This window comes from Camellia sinensis, chromosome 3, assembly GCF_055761805.1.
Source record: "Camellia sinensis isolate YWXY chromosome 3, ASM5576180v1, whole genome shotgun sequence".
NCBI lineage: Eukaryota > Viridiplantae > Streptophyta > Magnoliopsida > Ericales > Theaceae > Camellia > Camellia sinensis.
Window position 1 is genome coordinate 24,500,207 of NC_138963.1, and position 8,538 is coordinate 24,508,744.

General features: G+C 42.0%; 1 long non-coding RNA gene across 1 annotated transcript in view; it reads right to left on the reverse strand.

Moving 5' to 3' along the window:
* The window catches only part of LOC145820841 (uncharacterized), a 30,423-nt gene extending 22,224 nt beyond the window's left edge, over nucleotides 1–8,199 (reverse strand). The window contains exons 1-2 of the long non-coding RNA XR_014362867.1: nucleotides 7,821–8,199; nucleotides 7,515–7,664 (exon numbers count right to left, since the gene is read on the reverse strand). This is a non-coding gene — a long non-coding RNA (uncharacterized LOC145820841). The remainder of the gene's footprint in view (nucleotides 1–7,514; nucleotides 7,665–7,820) is intronic.
* Between the last annotated feature and the right edge of the window lie 339 nt (nucleotides 8,200–8,538).

Below are 8,538 nucleotides of genomic sequence, written 5' to 3' on the forward strand. Positions count from 1 at the left end.
GGGCGTAGAAGTAATGCGACAGCTTTGTTGAGGCCATCATCAAGGCTAAGGCCAGTTTTTCCAATGGTAGGTATCTGGTTTCTGCGCCCAGCAAGGTTTTGCTAACATAAAAGATGGGCAGGTGTTGGATTCCTTCCGCTCTAACCAATACTGCGCTGACTGCGTGCTGTGAAACTGCTAAGTACAAAAAGAGCTCCTCTCCAGGTATTGGGGTTACTAGCAACGGTGGAGAAGACGTGCACTCTTTCAAGCTTTCTAAGGCGCGGTCGCATTCTTCATCCCACTCAAACTTAGCCTTTAATGCTTGGAAGAATGGTCAACATTTGTCTGATGACCGACTTATGAACCGGTTGAGCGCGACTGCTTGGCCAGTGAGATGCTGCACCTCTTTGACTGTGTTGGGCCTCTCAAGATCCTGGATTGTTTTGATCTGAGAAGGGTCTGCTTCTATACCTCAGCTGGTCACTAGAAAGCCTAGGAATTTGCCTGATCCTACGCCGAATGCACATTTGGAGGCATTTAGGCGCAACTTGTTGTTCTTCAGAATCTGGAACATTTCACCTAGGTCCTTGAGATGGTCCTTCTCATCCTTGCTTTTGACCACTATGTCATCTATGTAAGCCTCCATTGTTCTGCCTAACAATGGTTCAAACATCTTAGTGACCATCCATTGGAATGTTGCCCCTGCGTTTTTTAGGCCAAAGGGCATGACCTTGTAACAATACAATCCGCTAGGCGTTGTAAAGGATGTGACCTCCTGGTCTGGTTCATACATAGCGATCTGATGGTAACCTCTGTACGCATCAAGGAAGCTAAGTCGATTGTATCCTGCCGTCAGGTCTACCAGTTGGTCTATCCGTGATAGGGGAAAACTGTCCTTTGGGCATGCCTTGTTGACTGTTTTGTAGTCCACGCAAACACGCCATTTTCTGTTCTTCTTTGGCACTACTACGGTATTGGAGATCCACCTGGGATAATGCACTTCTCTGATAGCTCCTGCCTCCCGCAAGTTTCTCACTTCTTCCGCCACTATCTAGGTATGGTGGAGTGCTAATCTGCAAGTGTGCTGTATAATTGGTCTGGTAGTTGGGTGGACGTTCAGTTGGTGACAGATGAATTTTGGGTCAATGCCAGACATGTCATACGGTGTCCAGGAAAACACTTCGATGTTAGAGGTTAAGAATTCCATGACCTCTATTCTCTCAGTGCTGGACAAAGATGAGCCGAGCAAAAAGAGCTTTTCTGGGTTCTTTTCATCTATCCTCACCTATACCAAGTTTTCTACTGCCTTCTGTTCAGCTGTCTTGCCAACATCCGCAAACAGTTCATTGCTCTCAAGCGCTTCCACCATCTGTACATACCCTTTTGCAGCGCGACTGCCATTTACTGTGACGAAGCATTGTTTTGACATAATTTGGTCTCCAGAGACCTCTTCAATTACTTCGGCTTCGTTGGGGAACCGCAATACTTGATGGTAGGTTGACGCTATCGATCGCATAGCGTGCAACCATGTCTTCCCCAAGATGATGTTGTAAGTAGAAGGAACTTTCAATACCCAGAATTCCACTTGTTTCGTCATGGTTCCTGCATTGACTGGGAGGATTATCTTGCCCACTGGCCACTCTAGCATTAAGTTGAATTCAATTATGGGAGATGTTGCAGGTGCTAGGTCTTTGTCCTCCAATTTCAGTTGTTTGAAGGTTTCGTAATACATTATCTCACATGAGCTTCCTTGGTCAATCAAAATCCACTTGATATCGAAATTCTTGACGCGTAGAGCGACAACCAGTGCATCATTGTGAAGGCAGTATATCCTTGCTAAATCTTTTTTCGAAAAAGATATGACATTTGTGGCCTCTGGGTTTTTGGTCGTTCCGCTCGAGCGGGCATTGTTGCGCTCGAGCGAAGGTTGCACGCTCCCAGTTTTTCGTGTCCTTGCAAAACTTCTGCAGGTGTGATTTTTACGCTCGAGCGGGTTTCTTTACGCTCGAGCGGTCGCACTCGAGCGGGTACTCTGGCGCTCGAGTGGGTAGCACTTTTTGCGTGTAAGTTCTGGGAGGGGGAAATCTACGCTCGAGCGGACTGGTTTTCGCGCTCGAACGGATGTACTTTATTCTTGTATCTTGGCGCTCGAGCGGGCCTTCTTGCACTCGAGCGTACCTAGCTTTTTGTTCTTGACACTCGAGCGTTGTGTTCTCCGCTCGAGCGGAAATGTCGTATATCAGTTGGCAGCTGGGCATTTTAAAATCACTTTTTACATTCTCTCTCTCTCTTACTTTCTGAAAAGCTATTTTGAGAGCTCCTCTCTCTAGAAACTCCCTTCTCTCTAGGGTTTGATCTAGTTAGAGTGTCTCTCTATCCTCTGGCCTTTGTAAAAAGTGTGTTGATTGTTAAGGGCTTCGTGTTGATCCGAGAATCGTAGTGTTTGGAGCATTTTCACTTTCTTCTCCTTCTCCGTTTGAGCTCTAACTTTGAGTTAGGGATATCCTACTCCTTCTCATGAGTTTTGTCTTTGAGTTTTAGTATTTTGATGAGTTGGGGGTTATTGGGTAATTTTGAGAAAGTTTGGGCCTTTGTGTAATTTTACAAAAGTTGGGGTTTTGTTTCTATAAACTTGTATGCATGTTTGGCATAGAGAAATGAGATCAATATTGGGTTATTGGTAAAAATGGAACCTTGGGGTTATGATGTTAATTATGGGAAATGCTCTAATTACATTGATAAATTAATTAGGATAATTAATTTGAAGGGAAGAAGAATTAAATTGAGAATGTTGGAATTGGATGTGTATGGGATTAAAGGGTGTAGTTTGATTCGTTCATAGCTCACCTAGGTGAAATGTTGATTATATATCCATTTGGTGCATTTATTTTCAGTATAGAAATAACTGCTTTGGGCTATCGGTGGAGGATAGTCTTGATTGTTGTAGACACTGCATGATGATTAGGCAAACTAAAACTAATCGATTGAGTATGCTATTGAGTATAGCAACTGGAATAATACATTAATTCTATGTATTGATTGAATGTATATGACCTATGTTTATATACATGTGTTGTGTGGGAGGAGATAGGGGATGTACTCCACGGTTTATGGGAAGATAGGGGATGGACATCTAAACCGGATTTTGTGTGACATTGATACAGCACTACAATGTGTATCAAGTGTTGATTATGAGAGTGTTTAAATTGATTTGATATAGCACTAAAATGTATATCGTTATCAATTGTAAAGTGTAGAAGTGATTCTATGTTATGTTGATACAGCACCAAAATGTGTATCTTTCGCAAAGTGTGGGAATGGTTTAAGTGTTATTCATACAACATTAAAATGTGTATCCCTTAGGAATTCTGAAAGTATTTTAAGAATGAGTCTTATTCTCATCAAGTTATTTGGCTAAGTTTTGAGCCTTGTTTTCAAACTCAAAGTTGAAAAAGAAATGAGAAATGAAATGTAACATGAACTTAATGTCATGAAATCGAAATGTGATATGTGTAGATGTATCTGTGTTGACCATCTATCAACTGCTAATCTTTTAGTCATTGTTCATGGTTGGTTTAGTGTATCTCTACTGGGCTGTGGCTCACCCTTTATGGGACATCATTTTCAGGTACAAGTAGCATGCCGCCTCCAAGGACATAGTTTGGGAGGCTAGAGGCAGACTGACTGCTTGTTATTTATTTTCTTTTTGATGCATTACATGTAAATTCAAGCCAAGGGCTTAATATGTATTGAGTTAGCACTCTTCTTTTTGTAACCAAGTGTTAACTTGGAAAGCTGTAAGCCCGTAGGGCATTTGCTTTTGTTGTTAACATGTAATACTTTTGTAAGAACTGTTCTGATTTAATGGAAAAGTGGTTGGTTTCTTTGTATCAATGCATGTCTAATGAGATGGGTTTTATTTATTATTTTGAGGGCGTTACATCTGTTCTCCCCTTTTTGATGGTAGGTTGTACACTTAATACCTCCCTTAAGTGCTCAGCCTTTTTGATCATCCTCTTGAGCTCACATATCCGCTCAGGTTTGAATATCCCATGTATTACGTTAATTACGCCTTAAGGTGGAGCGTCGTCTGGCATCCCGTTTGGGTTGTTGTGGTTCTGGGGGGTTGGTTGTGTCCCTCCTTCTATGTACTGGTCTAGGGGCCCAGCTGCCACTGACTCCTCCAAATGCTGCCTCAACGGCGTGCAATTCTCAGTGCGGTGCCCCTTTTCATCATGGAAGGTGCACCGGGACCTCTCGTCATAGTCTTTTTGTGCTTCTCCCAACTTAGCTAGCCATCGGACGAAAGGTTCATTGCGTATCTCACTGAGAATCTGGTAGATTGGTTTTTTGAACACTGTGGTAATGGCAGTGCGAACTCTTAACCTCCTTTTGTCTGCGTTCTCTCTGTTGGCCCACCTGTCTCACCCATTCCTGCTTAATTGTTCTACCGTGTTGACTTTTGCTGTAGTCTTTTTATCTGGCATTGTTGTTGTGCCAGATTTTGCTTTAGCACGGGCGCTATCTTCCTCCACGCGAATATGTTGGTGCACTCTCTCCATTATGGCCTTCATCGTAAGGGGTGGCGTCACAGTAATTGAGTCCCTCAATTTGTTACCGACTGGCAAGCCCCGTTTGTATTGTGCAATGGCGAGGTTTGTAGGGCAATCCCCAATCTAGTTGAAGGTTTCCCAGTAGCGACTGTTGTAGGATCTCAACGTCTCCTTGTCGCCCATGTCAATGGAGAGTAGCTGATCGATCTCCACTGCTGTCTTGGTGTTCGTTCTGAACCTAGTCACGAACGCCTCTGCCAATTATGCCCAGGAGGCGATACTGCTTTCTGGTAGCCTTTCGAACCAAGTTAGACTTAGGTCGCTAAGGCTGGATGGGAACATGATACACATCAGGGCCTCATTTCGTCGATATACTGCCATAACTTGGCGAAAGTGGCTTAAATGCATGTAGGGGTCTGTTTTCCCCTCATAAGTGGTGAATTTGGACTGGTGGAAGCCTGATGGTAGTGGCGCGTTCTTAATTGCCGGAATCAACGATGAGCTCTATAACCTTGCTAACACGTTGTCTGTTGGTTCGTAAGCAAGGCGCGGCATTGGCATTCCTACTTCGACACTCCCATGCGTCCGAGGGGCCAACCGCTGAAGGGATGAAACTCTGTGAGGGTCGTGAGCCCTGGTGGCCCTTTCCTCAAGTACTGTTCGCAAGTCAGATAATCTAGGCATCTCCGTGTGCCTAGACATCGTTTGGTGCGTGTGCGATGGCCGATAAGTGCTTCCCTCAATATATGACCTCTCGGTTCTCGTTCTCTCAAACCTCGAGTAACGAGTCCTGGAAGTCCGTGATTGAGTGTCGCCCGTTCTAAGGCTCCTACTTTGCGCTTGTGATAGTGTGGTATGCCTATTACGATCCTCCGAGTGGCGATGGGGCGTGTTGCCTTTGCGCCCTTCTCCTGTCGCCACGCCTTTCCCTTTTATCTGGCGCTTCATTAACACCATATCTGCCGCCATCCTCCTTATTAACTCGCCCTGCTCCCTTACGCGATCCTCCAGAACTTGAGGATCTAGTCTCCGCCTCTGTCTATCAGGACTTTGAGAGCGATGGAGGCTGTCGCCTCGTCTCCCCCTTGCATCCCTCCGGGGGGTTCTGTCGCTGGGGTTGTAAATCCGCCATGGGAGGGATAGAAGGCAAACCTTTGTGCCTCCCACCCCCCTCCGGGGTTTGCCCGTCAACAGCCAATTGCGGCAAGTTTTCATTGTGCGTCATTGCTTCCAACCAGAAAGGAAAGCTTGATCAAGAGATTTTGTTCTTTGTGAAATTCTCACAGACAGCGCCAATTGTACGAGCACGAAATAATGTTCTTGTATAATCCTGTTGATCAAGTTTGCGCTCCTCCAAACGTCGTCGCTTTATTCCTTGAGAACACAAACGTGAGCTAGCCGGCGGGTGTGTGCCGGATACCTCTCCGATGCCTAAGTCAGCAAAATAGACAAATAGACAAAAGCTCTGTGTATTCCGAAAATCAAAGTTGTGTTACCTTATCATGGGTTCTGTTGTGAGCTTTTATAGTTTTTTCCTGGCACAATCCTACTAGGACTCTTACTCCTCAATGTAGAGTCCTCCTATGAATCACACTCCTGAAAGATAATGCTTATCCTTCAACACCCTCCTCACTGCTTAAACCAAGTGAGATGGTTCTACCACGGTTGGATAACAGTATGACCGAGCTAACACTAGCCCTTTGTCATACTTAATCCAGCGTCTTCATATGCAACACATAGCTTGGCTCTTGTTACTTGTACCTCGGTTTTGTCTGTTTAGACTGAGCTAATTGCAACAAGCCTTGACCGAGCTAACAAAGGGCAAGGTCCACCTTAAGAAGCCTAAACACCTCGGCTCCGACTTCTATGACCGAGCTAATTATCACCACTTCGACCGTGGTGACTGTAACCATACATGGACCGAGCTAAGAGCAAGGTCCACCTTGCTAAGCCTTTTTCACCACGGCCCATAGAACGGCCTATTACTACGCCTGGGCCTAACTCGGTCGTAATGCACTTAAAGACTCCCTCTCAAATGCCTATAAGATTATGTTTGGATTATGAATTTGTGAAGAAAAAGAAAAACAAAATGGAAAAGATATAGAAGAAAATAAAGTGAAAGAAGCTAAATTTTTTGCATTTGCCTTTTCTTTGATAAATTTAATATTCAAACATAGCGTAAATGTACCAGAAGATGGATACAAGAGGAAACATAAAAGAGATAAAGTTTCATCGTGAATGCTTCCATTTTATTGGCTCATTATTCTCTACATGTATATATATAAGCTCAGAAATGGTGTGTTTGTCTATAAAGAATAAAAATGATACCACTAACTAGAAAAAATTAGGGTGTCCTAAATAAGTGTATTTTTTTGTCTTTTTAGATTAAAAAATATAGGAAAAAATATGAATATTTGGGTTAATTTTTTAACTTTTTACGAAAAAATGTGTATTAAAATATTGTATAAAATTGTAAAATTATGAAATTACCCATTGCTGACACAAGCAGCAGTACTGCGCAGTGCACTTTTTGTCTCTTTTCAATTTATTTATTTATTTATTTTTATGGCATGTGTGGCTACAAGTGTGCCACATTTTCAAACCACTTGGGATGTGTGGCTGCACAGCTTTTGTGCAGTGCGGTTTTACTCTTTTTTTTTTTTTTTTTTCAATTGATAGATTTTCCACCAAAAAAAAAAAAAAAGATAAATAGTATGAACTTTTTGTTTTTTAATGACTTTTTGAATTTTTTTGATGGTGGCAAACCAACCCTATAAAGAGCTAACAATGTTCAATGCTCATATGTCATGAAAAAATCAAGAGGGGAGGTAGGTTATTTTATAGCCTCAAATTATTCCAAGAACCTCTAAACAATTTGCGTTATTTAGATCGTGAAATTATGTTGCTTTCAAGAGAAATATCAAGAGGCATCATTTAACATCAACAATGGACAAAAAGGAACAAGTATGGAAGACCAACCTGGGATATGGATTTCCCTTCACAACTTTCTGCCCATATTTTCTCCAGCGAAAACCATCACCTATAATCTCAGTATCTGTGGAACCCTGCACCGGAACATGTGGCTCTTGTACTACCTCCCCTGATATGCCCTGTTCATTCTCATTTTTCCTGTGGGAAAGATAGCACAAATCAGCATTAACTAATCCAAGATCCAAATGCAGCCTAAATAGGCACAAGACCGAGTTCTATTGATTCTTGTTTGAATTAGTATAAAACATGGTGAACCCATGGCTGCTTCATATTGAAAATTAGTAGGTCTCTTACCTTCTCTTACTTTTCGGTTCATCATCCTCTGCCTCCAACACCTTGCTTCACTCCTCACAATCCCCACTAAGACCACAAGAATTCTCCGGAGTTCCAACGCCAGCATTGACAACTCCGGCACCATAAGATAATGGCGTTTTGCCTGAATAAGTTGTATTATGGGCTGCTAATCCAACTTCATTCTGATTCTCTATTCTACCCTCAAAACCCTCATTTCTCTCATTGAGTTGGTTATTCCATGACGGGTTGTTTGTTTCTTGAGCACTCCCACCAGATACGAATCCTTGCTGTCCCCCCGATGTGTTGCGCTTGGGAGGCTGAGGCTTTGAATGGTTGTGCTCCCCCTTGTACACAATTTCTGCTCTGAAGGTGCATTCATAATTTAGGTTTGATTTTGATTATAAATTTATAATTTTATTTTAATTTGGTTCAATTAATTATAATTCTTAATTCTTTTTTAAAAAAAATGCTCACATAAACGACATGTGTCAAACTTTTATAAGTAAAATTATAAATTTGTTCAACTTAGTGAATTAATATCAACCAATTCGGTGACTATTTTTTCTAAAAATCTTAATCAATAATATCAATTGAATTAAATTGACACAACATTTAAAATTAAAAGTCAAATCAAACTAATTAAAATGACAATGACCAAAATAACACAAAAAAAATAAAATATAGAAACTACCCATATAATTTGTCTTAACTTTTATAT